The sequence below is a fragment of the Monodelphis domestica genome, chromosome 2 (assembly GCF_027887165.1).
Source record: "Monodelphis domestica isolate mMonDom1 chromosome 2, mMonDom1.pri, whole genome shotgun sequence".
In the NCBI taxonomy this organism is placed as follows: Eukaryota; Metazoa; Chordata; class Mammalia; order Didelphimorphia; family Didelphidae; genus Monodelphis; species Monodelphis domestica.
The window spans coordinates 143,376,402-143,398,785 of record NC_077228.1 but is presented as its reverse complement, the minus strand read 5'-3'; the positions used below and the strand labels follow the sequence as shown (position 1 = coordinate 143,398,785).

At 32.1% G+C, this 22,384-nt stretch overlaps 1 protein-coding gene across 8 annotated transcripts in view; it reads right to left on the bottom strand.

Moving 5' to 3' along the window:
* The window catches only part of AKT3 (AKT serine/threonine kinase 3), a 443,431-nt gene that overhangs the window by 189,950 nt on the left and 231,097 nt on the right, over positions 1–22,384 (bottom strand). The gene's annotated exons all lie outside the window — the stretch shown is intronic.

The window sequence follows — 22,384 nt, the reverse complement described above, 5'->3', positions numbered from 1 at the left end:
CATTCAAACATAAGACTCAAGAGAGGAATAAAAAGATAACATGAAAGAGCAACTTAATAATTTTAAGCTGTTTACATCCTTGTATGAGAAGATGATACATGGAATCCCTAATAACATTGTCATTATTAAGGCAAATAGAAGGAGTCTACAATTGACAGACAGCATTGTATGTGAGTCAATTATATTGGAATGTAATGTAAGAGGGATGTATTGGGAGAAGGAGAAAGGGAGAGGCATAATGGGGAAAATTAACTCATATAAAAAAGGATTGCAAGAAGAGTTTTTATAGTAAAGAGGAAAGTGCTGTTGTGGGTAGTGGAAAATGCTTGAAACTTACTCCAATTGGAATTGATCTAACGAGAGAAGAAAAAGAAACATTTTGATATAGAATATACCAATGGGGGAAAAGAAGATTCAGAGATATAGGGGAAGGAGTAAGGAAAGAGATAGTGGAATAAAAGAGCCAGGAGTCTGAAGCAAAACAGAATTTTGACGGGGGTCAGGCTAAAAAAAGAGAAAGAGAAAGAGAAGAAAACAAGATGGAGTGAAATACATAGTAGCCATAACTGTGAATGTGAATAGGATGAGCTCATCCATAAAATGTAATCAGACAGAATAGATTAGGAACAATAATCTAACAATAAATCATGTACAGGAGATACAATTGAAACAGACACTTACAGAAGTCAAAATAAAGAAGTGGAATAGATTCTATTATTCTTCAGTCAGAGTAAAAAAGGCAGATGTAGCAATCATGACCTCAAAGCAAAAGAAAAAGTAAACTAATTAAAAGAGATAAGGCAAACTACATTTTATTAAAAAGTGTCATAGACAAAATAATATCAAAAACCTATACAGCAAATTCCATTAATATACTCATTTCTCAAATGATAGGGAACTGAGTGTTTTTTTTTTATAAAAATAAAGGGCATTCCCCAATTCATAATCAAAAAGTACATGAGGTCAGTTTTCAGAAAAAATCAAAGCCATCCATAGTCATTTTAAATCATTACTGATTAGGCATGCAAAACTACAACTTTGGGGTTCCATCTCACACCACAGAAATGAAAAAATGCTACAGGAGATGAAGAAAAATAGGTACATTAATTAACTGTTATTGGAGTTCTAAACTGATCCAACCTCCAGGAGCAGAATTTGCAAAAATGCCCAAAGGACTATAAAACTGTACATCTACCCTTTGAACCAACAATACCACTAGGTGGTTTGTACCAAAAGAGACCAAAGAAAAAAGAAAAGGGCAAAGATAGAATTCACAGCTCTTTTTGTATGGCAAGCATTTTGAAATTGAGGAGACGCTCATCAATTGGGGAATGAACAAATTTTGGCATATTGTGATGGATTACTATTGTGCTATATAGTATGATGAGGGAGCTGGTTTAAAGAGAATCAACAGAAGATATATGAACTGATGCAAAGTAAACAGAAGAACCAAGAGATCGCTATTTACAGTAACAGCAATGTTATGATCATGATCAACTGTGAAAGACTTGACAACTGTGATCAATACAATTATCTGAGACAATTCCAGATGCCAAAGGAAAAATTGATGAACTTTGAATGCAAACTGACGTATAATTTCTTGCTTTATTTTTTCCCCTTGTGTGCAATGGCTAATTTTTCTCAGTGAGTGTGTGTGTGTGTGTGGGGGGGGGGGTGTTTGAGGGAGGAAAAAGAATTTGAAACTCAAAATTTAATAAGAAAATGTTTAAAATAAATACTAATTTTAAAAAATATTCTACTCAAATACACCTTCTTCTAGGGAGAACTCTCTGGTCCACTTAAGCAAGAATTTTTTATGACTTTTTTGCAAATTACTAATGCACAGGCTCCAAAACACTGCTCTCGAAATTATGCTACAACAGAGTTCGGGGGCTGGAGCCAAGATAGCAGAGTAATACTCAGCAGCTCTGTGCTACCATGAGAATCCTCTCTGACCAAGAATAAAATATTGCCACGAAATGAATATAGAAGTGAAAGTACTAACAAGGAGACAGAGTGAAACAACTTTCAAGAAAAGAAAAAACCAAAAGGTAGGCAACAAACATCTGGGGCAATTAGAACAGAACCAGCAAAAAGTTGTAGCAAGCAAGGAAGAGCAAGCCAAGATCAAGCCACACCCTACATTTGCTGTCTGAGGTTCAGGAACTTATGCCCGAGCCAACATCCAGACCCCGAGACCCTGCTTGGGCAAATAGCAAAGTATACCTTGCACAGAATATTTAATAAATGCTTGTTGACTGACTGACAATTTAATACATGAATAATTATATTTTCATATTAAATTGTGGTGCCAAGACATTCCCCCCTCTTATGAAGGCTACCAAGCACATTTATTTTATTTTTTTAACCTTCATTACAACATCCCATGATAAAATCAGAAAGAAGACATGACCAGAATATACAAATGTAGCAACAGAATTGAAGTGTCTATTATATTTAAAGCAGAAAAATATCTGGACAGAAAGGGAAGGGAGAGGTCCTTCTGAGGTTTCACCATGAAAAATTCAGAATACAATTTTCATAAAAATAAATTAAATAATTATATCATTATCTGCATTCACTCCAAACATTTATAAAAGAACATAAACTTTGGGAATGTATCCCCATCTTCTCTGATCTCACTATACCCTCTTACTACTATCACATGATTTTTCTTTGGTCTTCTTTACCTTCTCTCTCAAATCTCAGGCCCCAACACACAGAAACCCCCTATCTAGTTTGCCTGGAACGTCGTCTTATATATCCCTAAGTGTATAGATCAGTCACTCTACCTACATAGCTATACTAACTATATTTTCAATACAACAGCCCCTGGCATGGTCTCCAACAATACTGCTAACACCTTTATCTTGAAGCACTGTCCAAAAAACTTTTTCTAAGAGCCAATTTAGATTTTTATTTAGTGACTAAGAAATTTTCTAATACAAGAAAAAAGAACACAATACAGACAACATCCAGTTATGAAAGCAGAAATCCTCAGCACTCTATAAAGAAGCCTACAGCACCCAGGAGTGGCACAGTATCCCATTTGGGAATTTGGAGAATTATATAAAAATGAAGAGAAGTGCAAATTCTTTTTTTTTTTTTTAATCCTTAGTCTACTTGGATTGAAATTGATCTAATTCTTTTGGCAATTTCCTATTATAAACTATTTTAAAGATTTCCTGAAGGCAGATGAATTAATAATTAGCTTTAAAATGAATTATTACAAAGTGTCATGAGCAAAACAATGGTGTATTATTGTAGAAAATTTGTATAAGATTACAACAAAAAGCATACAGTATGTCTGTTTTAAAATAAAACATGATCTTTGCTACCTCATTACATGAGTTTCCCAAAACAGCTGCCAAAGATTTATTTGGCATTTTCCTCTTAAATGACATGGAAAACCCCCAAGAGCCTTTTTTATAGCTCTAGATAGTTACACTTATTAAAGACTGTACCCTTTTCAGTAGTTTCTTGCCTTTACAGAAAATCTATCTGATATGCCCAAGGTTCTCATTAATTTTATGTTGTGTCCTCAACATAACACTTCAACAAAAAGAAACATTCTAAATGAAAAGCATTACATTATATTTTTTTGTTTTTTTTTTCTGCTGAAGACTATAAATACTGCCACCTAAACCTATTCTTTTACAGAATTAATTTTCTAGTAGTCACTTAATTTCAAATCATGCCTTAACTTTGATATTTTGCAGTGAAAAATCAAACACAAAAAAGACATCATGCCCTATTTTAATCCTTTGTTAAGTATTACAGTTATGAAAGTAAACATCATCATAAATGAAGAAATGTGTCAGGGACTGGAAATCTATCACTTTATTAAAATAGAGTGATAAAAAGTTTCAAATGGCCTATCATGACTAAGTAATACAGATTAAGTCTACAGCTCATGACAATGCTTGTTACAATTTGATCCATTTTAAGGTTTAGCTATGTCCTTAATGGTCCAAACCTAACAGAAGTATGAAGTTATAGCAATCAAGGAAGTTGCATATAGCATATGACAAAAGGAAAGGTAAAAAGTTCACAGTAGTATCCTCTAGTGAACAGGTAAAATAGTGACAATTCCTTGCCTTCTTACATCTTCCATTTTTAAGGACCCAGTTAAAAGAGAGTTATGCAGACTAATCCCCCATACTAAGAACAACAAAGATAATAAAATCACACTCCAATTGAAATTTAGTCAATTCTATGTACAGAATTCATATTATTACAGCCACATATATAATTATAAACTAAATAATAATAAATATCAAACCTGATTATACAAGACAGCTCAACAAAATTTTCAAAAGTAAAACAATATACTATAATTTTATTAAAATATATAAATCATAAGATTAATATATGAGGGATATTTTAAAAGCAATAGGGTTAATAAGTATGAACACCAATTTCTATATCTACAGTAAAATGAAAATTAAGTATTTAGTTAGGATTATGATTCAAAGCACTTTGAGATACTTCACAATCAATAAGAGACCAAATCATGTTCAGTATGTTCTGGTTTCTTAAGGCAGAATAGTAAACTAAAATATTTTAGAAACATTTTCCAAATGAAAAGTTAAAGTAAATAATTTTTTTTCTTATACCCAAATCATCTGTGTAAACCAGAACAATGCAAACATTCCAGTTATTCAAAGTTTTAGTATAATACATTTAGGAAAAAGCGCAATATTTTAGATTTGGTTGTATTTTAAGTCAAATAATAGTATCATTTTTTCATGAAGGATAACTAAATTATGCTAAGGAACACCCACAATATTATTGTTAAGCATAAATTTAACTAAAATCATTTTATAAAAAATCTTCCAAAATTATGAGAAGAAATATTCACAATAATAATATAGCTCCATTTAATTATTGAAATGAAATTACTGAAATATTAGAAACCTCCAAATATGACATAACCCACACAGAAAAACAGATCACAAAATATGAGCATATTCTGTTCCTTATAATAGAACCCAGGGCTCTAAAAAGTAGTTTTTGTTTTCATAACCTATATGTTATTCTCTCAAATATTTTCCAAATATTATTCCAAATATTCAAATTTTATTTCAAAGAGACAGAAGATATAACATACAGCCAGAAAGGGAAATATATAAACAAGATCAAGTCCTCCCTGAAAGAAGTATCATGAAAGATTTGGCAAATAAAACAATGTATTTCATTGTACTTCTCTGCATATCCAATATTGATCCTCAATAATTGAGTCTTTGGTCTGGCCCCACTATCTTTTCATGAAACATAAGAAATTCAGATATCATCATTTAACAGTTCTTGATTGTATTATGTTCTGAATAATACTTAATATATGATTAGTCCAAACATTTGTACTCTCTTTTTGGGGTTTTATATTGTGTTACTTTTTATAGGGAGATATGTGCATGATAGGAATTTAATAAATGATTAATAATTGAGAATAAAATAAGAGATGATATAGAAATGATACTGCAATGAATAGTTTTTGTTGTTATAATTAATCTTTTTGGCTCTTGCCACAATTTTGGAATTTTATAATTACAAAAATTATTGGAAAGTTATTTCATGCTCAAAATATGGTTGTGGTGCCATGGTTTTAGATCTTATAGCAAGTAAAAATTGTTGAGAATATTTCTGTGACTTATTCCAATAGTAATTTAATCTGGTTATTTGTTATGGTAATTGTTTTTTTAAAACATCAACTGTTTACTTGAGTGTTTACTCAAGGTCCTAATAAAATTATAAATACAGTTTTTAAATGTATTACCTGCAATAGAAATGACGTTTTTAAGTTTGTTAGGAAATCATAGACCCACGTCATTTGAGAAATTATATCTTTTGAATGTTTATTTATTTAAAAAAGCAACCTAAAAGCCTAGAAAAAAAATCTCTCATGAGTCCTATTACCTCAGAGAAAAGGAATAATCTTCTGGTGTTGGGTCACTATGATTCTCTTTTCAGTCAGCAAAGAAACTCAACACAAACCACGAAATTAAAATATCTGCATACTACTTAATTATTTGAACCTATAGAGGCAAATACATGGATTGCAACCAGTCTAACTTGTGTACATAGGGTAAATTATTACAAAGAATGCTATAAAGAGCTAGCAAAAAGGATCAGATCTAGATTATAAAGATCTCCATTAGAAGCTAGCAAAAGGAACTAGTCGCTATCCATTGTGTTTAAACAATAACAACTTCTAAGTATTCAGAGCTTTGTGTTTACAAAATTCTACACATATTTCATTTGATCCTCTCAGACCTGTAAAATAGATAGCTGAAAGTATAAACCCCATTTAAAGAGAACAAGCTCATAGAAATTATGAAAAAGAACTAGAATTGAGGCATTTTCAATCCAAGTCTAGCCCTCCTCCCCCTTTACTATATCACCCTCTTGATTTTAAATTATTTGTATCAACTTAAATCTCATCTTGTTATTCCTACCATTTGCCTGGGGTTATATACAATACTGTGTGCATATTGCCTTTAATGTCTTTAATAAATATTAACTAACACCGACTCCTCTGGCTATTTTTATGTCAACAACTCTTCAAGCTTATTATGATATAGATTCTCCGAGTAAAGATAAATATTCTGGAGTGGGTAAGGAAGAAAGTTTATACTATACTAGTAACAGATTGATATTATTTTTCTTTTTCATCAGAATTATGTCTAAATTCTAAACTTTCAAAAAGAATGTGTTAATATGTTCTGGTTTTATTAAAATTATATTTATTTTTTTATATTTAATTAAAATATCACCAGTAAATTTAAAGTCTCTTTTAATCCTTGTGTGTCCACTAAAAGTCAAACAAATGGCATTTATAATCAAATGCATATCCCAAGAAGAACATACAATTTTAAGTTTTTCATTGCCTACAAAGAGATGACATTACTGTCATAGCTAAGGGGGGAAAAGAGCTCAAGTTTTACTTGTTATAAGATACTGAGCCAAACATAAGATTAAGAGAAAAAAATGAAGGCAGAGGAGGAAAAGAAATTGAAATATTAAGTGAAAAACAATGCTGAATTCCTCTTTGTTAGAATCCATTCCCAGGGCCAATGAGAGGTCAGTTGCTTTTTTGGTAATTTAAAAAAAATTAAAGTATTTTTTCCTTTAAACTACCAAAGTCTTAATTATCTTCAAATTATTAGTGTACTTTTTCAGCAGTATTTCCACTAAAAGACATTTTTATTCAATCTGAGGGTCACTCTGTCAGTAAAAATGGCCTTTTATCCAATGTTAGACATGTTCATGCATGAAAAAGGCCACTGCAAAAAAAGTAGTGATTTGAATCATGTTGTGCTTTCAGAATTTTCTTTACCTGTACTTAAGTTATTTCCCATATCCTCAAAGAAATAAATTAAGACAATAAATGATCTGCCAAAGAAAAGAGTGTAAGATATGGATCTACCCAAATGATTTTTAAATTATTAAATGGCATATGCAAGTAGATAGCCTCATTAGAAATACAAGTATTTCTAGAATTTTTAAATAAAAATGTAGATTAAAAATCCAGCAAATAAAAATCATTTTAAGACAGGTTTCAGAAAATTTCAATAACAAAATATAAAGCTCAATGTGTTAGTGCTTGACATTACTCTCAGTGAAAAATCTATTTGCGTGTTTCATGACCTGGTGAAAGTCTATGTCTAATTTAGGGGTACACATAGAAACACAATACTGAAGAACTGAGTTCATTTATCTTACAAGAGATTCACTGAAAACAAATACTTAATGTTCATATCATACTTTAGTACCATATGATTTAAGAAAATAATCTAGTAATCAGAAAATAAGTTGATATTTTGATAAGATCAATCAACATTTAGTATTCAAATAAAAAATACTAGTGGGCTGGCATTGCTTAAAGAATTTACAATGACCAGGATGAGTCTAAAATTTAATCATCTTAAGGAAATATATATCAATGTCCAGTCAGGTAAAAAAAAAGAATAGTGCCCTTTTGTCAATGGCTTCACCATCCTATTTTTTAAGTATCTGTATGTTTTAAGAATAATACAAAACAATTTGAATTGGTTAAAAAAAGTAAGAGGAGACATATCAATAGCATAATGCCCAAGTATAATTGAAATTATATTAAAAATGAAGTTCTTTCCACATATTAAATGCTTGACAAATATTCAGTGTTTTGAGATTTTTTCTCTCAAACTAAATTTTAGCAGGTTCTCATTCATTTCTTAGGCAAGTCCATTCACTTTTTTTTCCTTTTCCCTGCAGTAGTAAACTGAGAACTTTCAATTCTGTAGTGATGTCTGTGGAACACAATTCATTGGCCAGTTGTCATCATTGGCCAGTTGTCATCATTCGTCTTTGAGCAGTGATGTCGATATCTCTTCCAAAAAACGCTTGATGGCTGCAAAACATGCAACAAAGCATTAGCACCTCACTCCCTTGTCAATCACCTTAATATCACTGCTCATCCAATACTCCACCAAATCTTAGGTGTAAAGAAACTGAGTCAAAAAACAATGGCTACTTTCAATACTACTTTAAAATTTTGATTTTGGAATTGAGAAAGCTGGAATTCTAGATGATTTCAGCAATGACATTTCAGAATAAACATGAACAGACACTTCTTTTACCCATTTCTTCATCCAATCCATTCTGGAGACCAAATAAATGAGTTGTGTTGAAAGCACGTACTGTATATTATACTTCTTTGCATATACCCTATGAAATACCCAGTATACAGAAAAAAATGAAATGAGTACTTGCTGGCTTGATTAGATGTGCTTACTATCCGAAATAAAACAAAACTCCCAATATCATACTGATTATCTGATATTTTAGGGAAAGTGCTGAGCTTTGTTCCAATGTTGATTCTATAATGCAGAAACACATGAGGTTTTCTTTGAAAATCACTCCAGGACAGTAACTCTAAGAGTCACATACAGTTTTCCTCATTATTCTTTCATTTAATAATATTTACAGTAGATCTCAACTTTTCCACTTTAAAGCTACTGCATATGTTTTTCAACTTGTTTGTCTTTTTCTCTAATGGCTTTCTGAAGATATTGATTGATGAGGTCAAATCTCAAGCTTTCCACTTTTCCTTTTGGCAATGACTTCACTCACAGATTATATAGCTGTTGCAGGCAGTCCCTGAAGGATTTGTCTGTTCTTGTACTGGTCAGTGTCACCAATGCAACTGGCCAGATGGAACAAGCTGACGGTCTGGGTGAAGTCTGTGCTGTACTTCCAAGGCGCCTTAAAAGCTTTCCAGATGCACCCACATTCCTCGGCTTTGCCACATATGCTCCTTCATGCTTATTTTGAAAAGCTGCATTATAGTCAGGAAACCATGCTTCCACTGCATAATGCATGAACTTGTCATTTTTTATATTAAGTATACTTTTCAGTATCTAGTGCCTAAAGGAGACCAAGGTCCATGCTTTCCTTTGAAGCTGAAGCAATCACAATGAGAAAAATATCTGCGTCACAAGATGCTTAGATGCCAACTATTGTGAGATCCTCAGGATGGTTGATAGGCCAGTGTTTAATTGGCTTTTAAATTTTCTTCTGGTTTGATACCCAGCTCATTTCAAAAAGATCTTATTTTTAAATTCTCTGATATGTGTTCATGGTAAACAAGGAACTGGTTCAAATTTTATAGAAAATATACTTTGGCCTCAACACATGATTTTCATAAAAGAACTAGAGTGATAAGTTTTACACCCAAAGAAAAGAAAGATTTTATAATGATTTCGTTTGGGGGGTGAGAACAAAGGGTCCACACAAACTAACCAACAGAAAAATAACATCTTGGCAATGTAATGAAGAGTAAACTGTGAGGCTAGTTTATGAAGCTGCAGATATGCTGTGGAGAATTACTCAATCTGTACTAAGCTTCCTGCTGGGTTAAGTGTAAGCTAAATTATTATTTTGCTTATATTTACACCCTTCTAGATTGTGAAAGCAATGCTTTCTTTTTAATCTGCTTATTGCATTGTAGAAAGAGGTCTCTAATTTTACACAATACGTTAAATAATACAAAATAACTCAACAAAACAACCTCAGTCATAGAATTTTAAACTCTTTTCAAAACAATGGTATTCTTTGAAAAGATGTATTTCAAATATTTTAAAATTTCCTTGTTTAAAAATATTTTCATTTTGCCTGAGGTTACTTAAAAGACAAAAATGTAGCAAAGCACTCAAATAGCTACTTCAGTATCCTCAGGTTGAGAGAATATGGGCTTCAAATATTACAAATAATTTATAACTGTGCCCCTGATTAAATTACATATGAGTAAAGATACCAAAGAAAAATACAGAACAATTATCAGTCTGTAGGAAAATATATTCTTCTACTATACCGTTATAGAAAACATACTTATTTCAGAGGAAATATTTGAAAAAAAAGCATAGAGAAGTTTCTCTGTAAAGAGATTTCCTATAATATGAAACATTATCTATCTAATGGAACTTTGACACAATAAATATTTATTTTTAAAATTTTAATAAGATCTCACCAATAATGTATAGTTTCATAGTGTGGGACCTAAGAATGAAACACTCAATTATTCTAATGCTGTTTTGGATCATTTGTGCCTCTTGAGGCTCTGCTTTTCTTATACTTTTGAACTATTTCCTTAAGTTCTTAAAGATTTTTATCATAAAATGAATCAGGGAAAGAAGAGATGAAACACAAGTGGATATTTTGACAAGTTAATAATTCCTTTAAAAAGTGTGGCTAAGGGAAAACTATGAATCAAAAAAAAAATAATTATTGGTTACTTATATACAAGGCACTATGTGAAGCAAAGTAGAAATCCTTATCAGAGTTGGGAAAGATACTTTGTGTTTCCTAAGCTAAAGTAAGAAAAAATGTTTCCCTGTGATCTATTGCCCAATAGACCCTAGTGGCTTTGAAGCTTGTATGTAAAATGTATGACCATATAATAAAACAAATAATTACATGCAAAGAAAGCAGAATTTTATGTCATTAAAAACATATATGGATATCAAAAGAACCTATGATTATCATAAAACTCTCTACAGGGTCATGTTAATAAAAGTATATATAATAAACATATTTATTAATATTATAAACCTTTATTAATTAAAAATTTTAAGTTTCTCTTGTTGCATACCTCTTATGTCCAATGCCCTGGATCACTGTCTCTCCCCTTAACATTAGTCAAGGTCCTAAGCATTTGTATGATGGAAATGTAATAATTACATTTATTTACATTTACTTATCTTTATTCCATATTAGCATAATGTGGGCAATTGAAGCCTATATGTTTTGGATAAAATAGGGATTGGGATTTTGATAGGGGAATTTGTTTATGTCTGTCTCTGCAACTGTCATCATTTATTAATAGGAAAGAAACAATTTATGTATTTGTTCCCATTTTCAAAAAAACACATTTTAAAAAAATGTTAATACCAAGCAATCCTAAAAAGCAATAAAAAACAAGAAAATTCACTCTGACATATAAGTAAATATTTACTTCATTACTGGACATTATTAGCCACATTTTAAAAACCATTAATGAAATGATCTCCTAAGTAGAAAAAAAAAATTAGGAATTTCTGATAGGAAAATCTAAGTTTAGTAAGTCTCTCTCTAGCTTTTATTAATATTTTGTTACCATGCTAATTCACTGTCAGTTAATAACTTAAAATGCTTTGAATTCATAGACATGACAATGACTATTGGTTACTTTAAATATCATATATATTACATATAATATTACATAATATTACATAAAATATTATGGAACAAGTTCTCCCAGATCAAACAACTTTTTTAAATGTTTTTTGTCATATTTGAAAAGATAGATTGCATGTATGTAAGGAAATAAAAGATATGTTTCAATATATCACAAACTATTCCAAGTATTTTGCTCTAAGGCTTTTTTTTAAATTTCCCCCCAAAATGCTCTTTTTATGGCAATTTTTATGGCAGTTCATATGCTTATACATGGAGAAGTTGCTTTTGTGTTTAAGTATTGTCATAGATTGAAGTACAAATGTGAGGACATAATAATAACAATGTATTACAAAAATAAAATAAAATAAATAAAATTAAACTCTTCAGCATGTTTGTTTTTCTTCACCTGTTACAACCATGAGGAATTCAATCAGGCAAATGCTAGAAAAGCTTTTGCTAAATTTTTTTTAATGAATTTACTTACCTTGGCCCTCTGAGGGCAGTGTTACCTAACACATGGATAGAAATTTCAGTAACTGAATTTTAGCTACCATGTCACTTACCAAAATACTGAAATTGGGTGTATTTGTTCTTTACAAGTATTTCTGTCATTCCATAATTATCAGTATTGTTGAAAAACATAGTAAGAATTGTTTTTAGAACATTTCCTATAACTTTAAGGAGCAGCTATTGCTAAGAGAAAGGCAGAAAATGCTTCTATGTTTTGAATACTATCATCCAAAACATTCTGAAAAGGAAAATACGAACACTTTAATACTATATAAATACTACAAGTACTACAATTTCATTAAATGTCTAAAGCAGGCCATTAATCTACAAAACTATTTTTGGTTTTGATATAAAAAGGGAAAAATGCTTTCTATAATAAAACCTATGAATCACTTTGAATAAACCAAAAAGAGCCATATTCAAATGGATACTAGAGAATGCTATTTTTCTCCTTAAAGACAGATGATATCCCAATTATCCATTGACCCTACACAGAAACACATAAGCAAAAAAAAAAAATATATATATATATATATATGTATATATATAACTAGGATTGTAGGGAATCAGTATCTATACAAGCATCATAATGAACTTGAAACATTAAAAATTCATATAAATTCTTTAACTTAAATGTCAATGAAATTAATTACTATCCTTAACTCTATTCTCTGTAAAATGGTTTATTTTTTAAACTACTCAAAAGTTAATATGTCACATAAAAGAAAAGAAAGAACTTCTGGCATATATTGCAGGATTTTCTTTCAGCATAAGAACAGGTACAGAACACAGGGCAACTTAACCAAACCAGCCAGTGGCATGACATATTAATTCAAGAATTTAAATAGCACTCACCGCTATTAAGTGAGAGTTCTACAATATGTATAGTCAGTATAGTCATGTCCTATTTTCAAAAGATGTCAAAAATCAGTCCTAACAGAATAGCTATCTAGTCCCTTCATTTATTCTTCACAAAGGTGACACAACTTAAATAGTACAAAAAAGAACATAATTAAAATTAAGAACAGCATGAGAGTGTTTTAAAAGTTATAACATAAAAATATTGTATACTTAAATTTCAGTTATTTAATAAAAATACTTACTTTATAATATTTCTAATTATAAAAAGTCTCCATATAACAGATAAGGGATTACAAATAAAAATCTTATTTTTTAACACTGATCATGTTAAAAAGTTAAACTGTTTTTATTTTAAAACTAGAAAGAAATGTATAAAATGTGAAGAAATTACTTTTATTTTTACAATTAATTCTGAATTATTTTTATACAAAAAATGACTATACAATGAAATCTCTTCATTATAGCTAATACAGATGAAGAAATGGGTGTAATTTCCCATGGCTTGGGTATCACTTAGTAGTGAAGCCAAGAAGTAAAAATTTCCTTTTGGCAGTATACAAATTATATACTTTTGTATCAGTGTTCCCTGTCCCTGTTAAGAGAAACAAGTGATTTGCCCAAGCTAAAACAATCACTAAAACATTGACATTCATTATATGTCATAAAAAAAAGCCTAAGAAACTATGCTAATCAATGTCAAATACTCTTTCTTTCCCATTATACTGGTCAAATATTTGTGGTAAAATAAAGCATTACTTTACTCATTTTTTCTATATCTTATATCTTTTTTATGCCTTTTCTGTTTTCAAATATACTCACAGAAAACTCAACCTTGAAAATCTCTGAATTTTTGAGCTGTCCAATAAAAAAAAAGTCACAAATTAAAAAAAAACAAACTAAGAAAGTACATGTAGATTTGGATCCTGGATGATATACATTATCACCACCTGTGAGACATCAGGCATGTTATCTGACCTCTCTAAATGTGTTCCTTTATTTCTGATGCTTGTTATAAGGACAACACAATGGGAAAATTTTAAGTGTAATATAAATGTGTCATTCTTTTCCCACTCTATATTCCTGAATTCATTTACCTGTAACAAAGGTGAAAAGAAATGCCTAAACAGTAACAACTTAATCAGAGAAATAAAAAGCAAAAGCAAACAAACAAAAACCTAATAACCCTCACATTCGAATGGAATAGTCAAGAAAATATCACAATTGTCAAGAGGCAGCTAAGTAGCATAGTCGATATAGCATTAGAGTTGGAGTCAGAAAGACCTAAGTTCAAACCTAGTTTTAGACACTCACTTGCTCCATGACTCTGGGCAAGTCATGAACTTCTCAGCCTCAGATTCCTCAATTACAAAATGAGGATAATAGTCACCTACTTTCCAAGATTGCTGTAAAAATTAAATCAAATATTAATTGGTTTTTAATATTAATAATGGAACAATGTGTGGTAAATAGTAGGTACTAAAATGCTTTTACTTTTCCTTCCTTATCAGATTTAGCAGCTCCTTTATTCTAATAAAATATTTCATTTTTTACTCTCTTAAAAGAAAAACAAACTTCTCTTCTTCTGTTTTTCATTTGTATGTACATGTATTTTCTTAGTTGTTTATTTAAATCTCTGAAACAAGAAGTTGTAAAGAAAAAGCAATAGTAATACCATAGAGCTTTTTCATCACTATCCATATAAAAAGGTCAAGTTGTTTTTCATCATTAATACTTTTAGAATTGAATTTTTATGTATTGTAATAAGAACTACTGGCAAGGATTAATACATAAATGTTAAAACACTGTGTTAAATGAAATAGAAGTCCAGATCAAAAATATTTGTTCCTTTTTTATGTGGCAAAGAATAGGCTAATAGATTCATAGATCTATAAAGTTGGAATATAGATTATAGAGGCCACCTAGACTAAGCCCCACCCCTCTTTTTATAAGAGGGGAAAACTGCAGCTCCAGGAATTTAGGAAAGTACAAACATACTTTTCAAATAATTTGATATAAAGAGATTATTTTAAAAACAAAATGAATTTACTAAGATTTTGCTTTGTTAGCAGTAATATGTTTCCAGAGACCTCTGAAAAGGTGGTCTGAAGTTATAAAATGAGAGCCCCACAGAACCTAAATTAATGGTTTGTGCCACTCTCACAGAGTAACACCAAGAACCTTGGATATTAGCTTCACAACAGCTGAGAGTACTAATGCAAAGTCATAGGACAACACAAACTTATGCACAAGTAGAATATAAAAGTCACAGTACTATGAATCATTACCAAATTGTTTAGTTTTGTTAAAGGTATTTTTTAACAGAAAACTCATAAGATTTGATGAAAAAGGCAAAGAAGCTACAATTCTAATTGCTGTTGTGCCATTCAATGCCCACTTTAGCAAATTAATGTCTTGGTTCAATGGGAGCATCTCTATCTAAAAACACCAGTTCCACCTATTTAGCAAGGTAATTCACTTCTTTTTTGCCTCCTCAGTCCAGAGCACAGTGCCTGGCACATAGTAGGCACTTAATAAATGTTGACTGACTTACTGATAAAAAGTATTGTGGGAACTGTGGAATTAAAAAGAATTGTTTTCATCATACAGTCTTTGATGAGTCCAAGAGAACATTAAGAATATTAATGGACTTCTAGATCTTTCTATACACTCTACAGATAAACTCTTATATGTACTGTCTCTCACAATGAGACTATGAGCACATGGAGAGCAAGGATAGTCTATATTCCCATATCTGTATACTCAATGCTTTTGCTTATAGGAAGTGCTTAATAAGTATTTTTATACTCGTGTATCATGCTCTTTCAAACAAGCAACTCACAAAATAAGACAAATTAATGTCTAACCTGCCCTAACAACTGATGATGAAAAACAAGGAACTGAAAAACAGAAGACTGGGATTTGCACTTCAGTTCTTTCACAGAATGTCACTTAGCTACCTAATCTTGGATATATCAATGAACTTCTATGTATGCCTTAGTTTCCCCATCTATAAAATGGAAGTAATACTTATTCTATTCCATTTCACAGGATTTGTGAGAATGAAAGGAACTAATACATGTGAAGTTGTTGTGTAAATTGTAAAATTATAATTTCAGCATGCATGGACTATTCTCTTTTTGATTTATTTGAGAAAACAAATTAAACTAAAACATTTATCTGAACTCATCAACTCAAAACTTCCTTGTGTAAAGAAAATATAGGTAGCATTTTTTAAGTCCTATATATCTTTCAGAAAGTCAGAGATCCATAAACACAGAGATGAAAAATATTTGTCATTTACTGCCCTACAACTATATTGCCAGGATTTTATTAGATATTGTTAATCATGTTTAGCTCAAGTTAAGAGAATTTAATTTCTATGTACGTAAGATAAACTTACCATAAAGCATTGTTCATCACATTTTACTAAATCAAATGGCAAAAACAGAATGAGCTGACACAAAGTTTCTAAACATGTCCTAAGGACTTTATAGGTCTTGTTATTGCTCATTTTCCTCACATTATGTTTGGTTTTGTAGTCTTAGATATAAGGGGATAGAAAAAAATCAGCAACCTTTCCAAAGTTTATCTGGCACCAGGGTTTCTTCTTAAAATATTACTGATTAAGTTAAAGACACAAGAAAATAAGATAGCAGACATAAGAATGTATGTCATGACCTTTGGTTCTAATTTAATTGGCATGATGAAAAAGATTATTCCATATTATGTAATGACTAGTAGCCAAAAGTAGATGGGAAAGAAATATGCATCAATTATGCAATAACAGTAATAAATATGTCTTACACAATGGCTCAATAGCCCCTAAAATAAAAGTTGCACAGGCTACATTATAATTTTCAGTTCAAAACTTCATTTCAAAGAGTGGCTGCATTATAAATGGAAGTAAGTTTGGTACTCTGTACCTAGCCCCTAGTGGTTATTTGTAAAACAAATCAACTCAGTTTCGTTTAACAGTTTTTTTAAGATAGGGACTAGCAGTATATATACTATTAATGGCATTGTGAAGAAAGAGCAGAGTAATCGGAACTCACCTAGCTTTTTCTTGATCAAAAGCTACTGTCTTATCAATTACAGATAGTATTACATACATTGGCTTCAGCCACACAGAAATTTTTCCAAGTTCTTATCTATTTAGAAAGTTGTTTTCCAGAACTGGAAACAAGCAGAGGAGGGAGAAAGGAAGTATTAAACTCCTGAACTAATTAACAGAATAAAAGGGGGGGGGGGGCAGAAAACAATGATAATTGGTATGTACCCTTTCCTAACCAAATCCACACATACATTCATTCTGTATGTGCACACACATCAGCAGCATCATAAACCGTCTCAAGTTCTAGCCATTATTCAGTTCGACATCTGCACATGTTTATGCGTCTCTCCAAACAACCTCTTGAACACCCTGCTGGAGCTGTCATTTTTTTCTTCTCCCTATCTGGCAGATGGCAAGTCAACAATCGGCATCAACAGCAGCCGAATATCTCCCCCTCCATTCGACCCCCCTAAACAGACACAATAATAACTTCTTTGTGCTTCCCTACAATGCAGCTGCTTAAACCATTTCGCTACAAGGCTGCTTTGCCTTAATAAAAAAAAAAAATCCCTTCTGTCAAGTCTAAAAAGCAGCATAATGTTAAGCAAGCTAAAGCCACAGCACAGCTGCAAACGGGCAGACACATTGACAGCTCCTCCCTTAACAAAGCCCTGTGAATTGAAGGGGGTTCATCTGAGGCTCACACAGTAATTAGTATAAAAAAGTCCGACAGCCTCTATTATGCTAAGGAAAAAAAAAACTGGACAGAACTGGGCTGCTGTTTTGCGTCAAGAGTTCTGCTGCAGAGTAGATAAATCATGTTGGGTTTTTTCCTCTCTTTTTAAAGACAGTAATAAGGAGGATGAGAGAAGCTAATTTGAAAACTTGGACACAGTAATTGTACCATATGGTGAGCATTTATCCTTTCTGAAATGCACGCTAACAGTCACTTACATGCACAGTGCTTTGTTTTACAGTTGTTATTCTCTCTACCATATTCATAAAATGGATCTGAATATCTGATACTCAAGAGAAGTTGTGTGTAATTAGCAACAGAACTGCCTGGGTTTAATTTATTGGCCTACCATTGCAATCTAGTAAAATGCAAAACAAAATTAAATGAGTTCACTTTTTAAAATGTTTCCCTCCTCCCCATAACTCAATTACAAATTATTAGTATCTTACATGAATGAAAAAGATTCTTAAGAAGGACCCAAAGCTAAGGTACAGCTTCTTTTTATAAATTTCAGAAGAAAAGCTATGGCTGTTAAGTAATATCCTATCTGACCCATTCCAAAGACTTTATACCACTGTAAGAATGGTCTTTTATGTAGACCATCTGGTATCTTTGACTAAAATTGACTGAAATCTTTTCATTGGACATTTAATTATACCAGAAATCTTGATATTTAAATCACTGCACATTATCTTTCATAAATATAATATATAAATTATACATTTTACCTTTAAAATTTTCAATTAAAAATAAACAGATAACTAAGGACCATTCATATAAAATTTTTTGCATTATTTGACCATTTCAAAACAAAAGCATGTTGTTAACTTTTCAAAATTCTATCAGAATCTGTTAATGTATGTAAAAGAGTTAAGTGAACTGAAGAAATTGATGATCAAGTTACAATGTGAAGTAAAACACCATATTTTTCTGACAAAAGTAGTGTGAAAAGAATTTGTATAATTTGTTTTTTCTATAATCAGCAAGTAAATTGCAAGGAAAAAGACATGTTAATGCCAGCTGTGTTTTCGCTGTGTATTTGTTTAGCTAAAAATGCAAAGTGTTTTCCTACCTGATACAAACTATATTTTAATCATTCATAAACATCCATCTCAATCTTTATTTCTGCTTATAATTTAAAATGGAATAGTACACTGATGTGAATTTCTACAATTTATTCTTTGCCACAAAGACACATATTAGTTGGTTTATTTTGTTTGGGTTGGTTTAGAAGGGAGAAAATGTTTTAAAACGATCATATTTCTTTAGAATTTAACAGAAATTTACACTCTGTCCCAAATAAATTGACAGTGATAGAATTGGAAAAAGCATTATAAATTAGAATTTGGCCCAAGTTCTTATTTCACAGATGAAGAAACTGAAGTCCAGAGAACCAAAGATCACACAACTTATTAGAGACAGGTCTCAAAGCAAGATCTCCTGAAGCAGAGCCCAGTGTAATTTCCTATTGAGCCAAAGCTGCCTCACTCATCTGGTCAAAACTGGGAGATGGGAAAACAAGAAAAAACATTTACCCACACACATACAACTAGTATATATCAAAAGGATTTAAATTTCCTTAGCTCTCCTCTACCTTCAAGTCTAAAACTTGCTGCATTTCATCCTATGTGCCTAATTTAATATATGGTATGGTTTCATCCTTCATAACATCAATGCCACAATGTTTTAAGTATCTCTTTCCTGAAGCAAACTAGTGCTTTATACATAGTGCTTCAATAGTAAAGGATCCACAAAATTCTGCCATATTTGTTTCTACCAAATCAAATCATGAACCACCAAAGCTTTCTTAGTTGTTTGCCTTCATGAATTGCTATGCTGGTGGGGAGGAGGGTGTTTCAATTTCTTTGTGATAAGTGTTTCCAGATTTATATATCCTAGTTCTAGGATTATAAACAAAACCTGCCATTTGGCCAATATTTGAAGCCTTTTCCAGTTTGGTAGGGCAAGTCAGAGCTTATATTCTGCTGACATAACCTTCAAGAACCCAAAATTAGACCTTTACTTTTTAACTAGGCATTGGAGTGGAGTTTTGCTGAGTATTATAATTAATAGGCACTTACTAAATGGTTGGTGAATGAATCAAATAATATTAAAGTCAATAAAAAAGTAAGAATCAAAAGTTAGTGTATTAGAAACAGGGCCCACAAAGACAAAATGAAACAATCCTGTCTTCAAGAAAACAGGTGGAGAGAGTATAAAACACATACATATAAGCATATATGCAAAACTCATACACAATAAATACAAGCTAATGGAGTTAAAGGAGATGGAAGGTCCTAGAAGCTGGGGGATACGCCCTGTGTAGGAAGTAGGAGAGATTTGAAGATTTGAAGGAACCCTAAGGTTTCTAAGAGGTAGAGCTGAGAAGAGAGCACATTCCAAGCATGGTCAGGTCACCCAAACGAGACAGGAACAGCAAGGCCGGTTTAGCTGAATTGCAGAATGAGAAAAGGGGAGTTATATGTAACAAAAGTTGGAAAGGTACATTGGGGCCAAATTGCAAAGGCCTTTAAATGCTACATAGAAGAGTTTGTATTCTATCCTAGAGGTTAGGAGGAGCTACTTGAGTTTGTTATGATGGGAGTGGCACTTGGGGAGAGTGGATTGAGAAAGACAGAGACATTTCAGGGACAAAGATTAAAAACACCTTCCATAGAGTCAGATATACTTCAGAGATTTTTGTTAAATCCAATCAGTAATGAAATTTTTATTAAGTTACTATGTGCCGGGTAGTGTTGCTAAGTGCTGGAGGATTCAAAGAAAAGCAAAATATAGTTCCTGTTCACAATTAAATGAGGGAAATAGCATGTAAAAAACTATGTACAATCTACATACATTGAAAAAATCAATAGTTTTAAGATATTATACTTAAGAATGAGAAAAGATTCTAGCTTTTTATTTCAAGTTGTTATTAATAAATCTTCTGAAGAGGACTTCCAGGTAAACATGGCAACAATCTAGATGCAGGACTCTTCCTCTCCTCACCACCTACCAATACAGACTACCTCAAAAAGACAAAATGAAACAAATTCCTAAGAAAGAAGGGACTCTACAGTAGGGCGCAGCATTAAAGGTATGTGGGTTTGGGACATTTCCACACCATGAGCTGGTGAAAAAGCTTCCACCAAAATGCAAGATGATCCACCCTCCCCCACCCCACTTACAGAGCCAGAGTCAGAGCCAGCCCACACTAGAATCAGTGAGTGAGCGAGGGGCACCTCGGTCCATGGCAGCTGACTCAGAACACCAAGGACCTAACCCTGAGAGCAGCTAGACTTGAGGCACCAGCAGGCTAAGGAGCGCAGAACGTGGGAGCTGGCAGGGATATAGCAAAGAGAGGGGCGGCAAACAGTGGAAGCTGCAGAGACTCGAGAACTGGCCTCAGCCAAAAGCCTTGCTCCTTAGCTCCACACACAGAGAGCCTGCCCATCTCACTCAGATTTCTAACTGCAAAGGGAAGGAAAAACCACCACAGTAATGGCAAAGAGTGCCCACGAACAACAACTTCCCAACACCAAGAAAAACAAGAAGAAGGAGCTGACCATGGATACTTTTTACAGAGGAAAAACCCAGGCTACAAAGGAAATAGAAGAGGAAATACAAATAAATGCACCAAAACCTTCCAAAAACAATGGAAACTGTCCACAAGCTCTTGAAGAATATAAATTGGAGCTTAACAAAAAGATGGAAGCCATCTGGCAAGAAAAGTGGGAAATACTTCAAAAAGAAAATAAAAGTTTAAAGGACAAGAACTCCCAATTGGAGAAACAGCTGGAAACCACAAAAAGCAGGACAGACCAAACTGAAAAAGGAAATCCTATTCTTAAAAAAAAGAATTAGGCAAATGCAAGCCAATGATCTTGCAAATCAGGAAGAATTAATAAAGCAAAGTCAAAAGACTGACAAAATAGAAGAAAACATAAAATATCTCACTTAAAAGATGACGGATCAGGAAAACAAAGCATGAAGAGACAATTTGAGAATCACTGGTATACCTGAAAACCTAGAAATAAACAGAAATCTTGACATCATACTATGACTTAGGAATATATGGCTGAGTTATGGGGTATATGAATCAATTGACAAGAGAAATCAAAAACATCAAAAAAAATTCAAATAAAAAGAATAATTTATGGATGAAATATAGACTATCAAAGTCTTATGTGTAAAAAATTCTAAGTAAAGGAAAAATAAATCTATAACAGGTCCATGAATCAGGGCCCAATTAAAATGATATAAGCAATTAAGCATTTACCCAGTCAGTAGCCAGAACTACAGAAAGTTGCCACACTATGAAAGTCAAAAAAGGGACTAGATTATAGGAGCCAGGTATGAGCCAAATTTGAGATACTTGTCTGTAAGTATTTTCACAAAAAGTGTGGATACAAGGAAGGCCTACATCTTAACGTATGTCAAGCTTCAAAACCTCGAGTCTCAAAATAGGTTCAAGTCCTTTGTATTGGCTTAGAAGTGCATCAATCCTTCCTGGATTGGTTTCTTTTCTGTTTTTT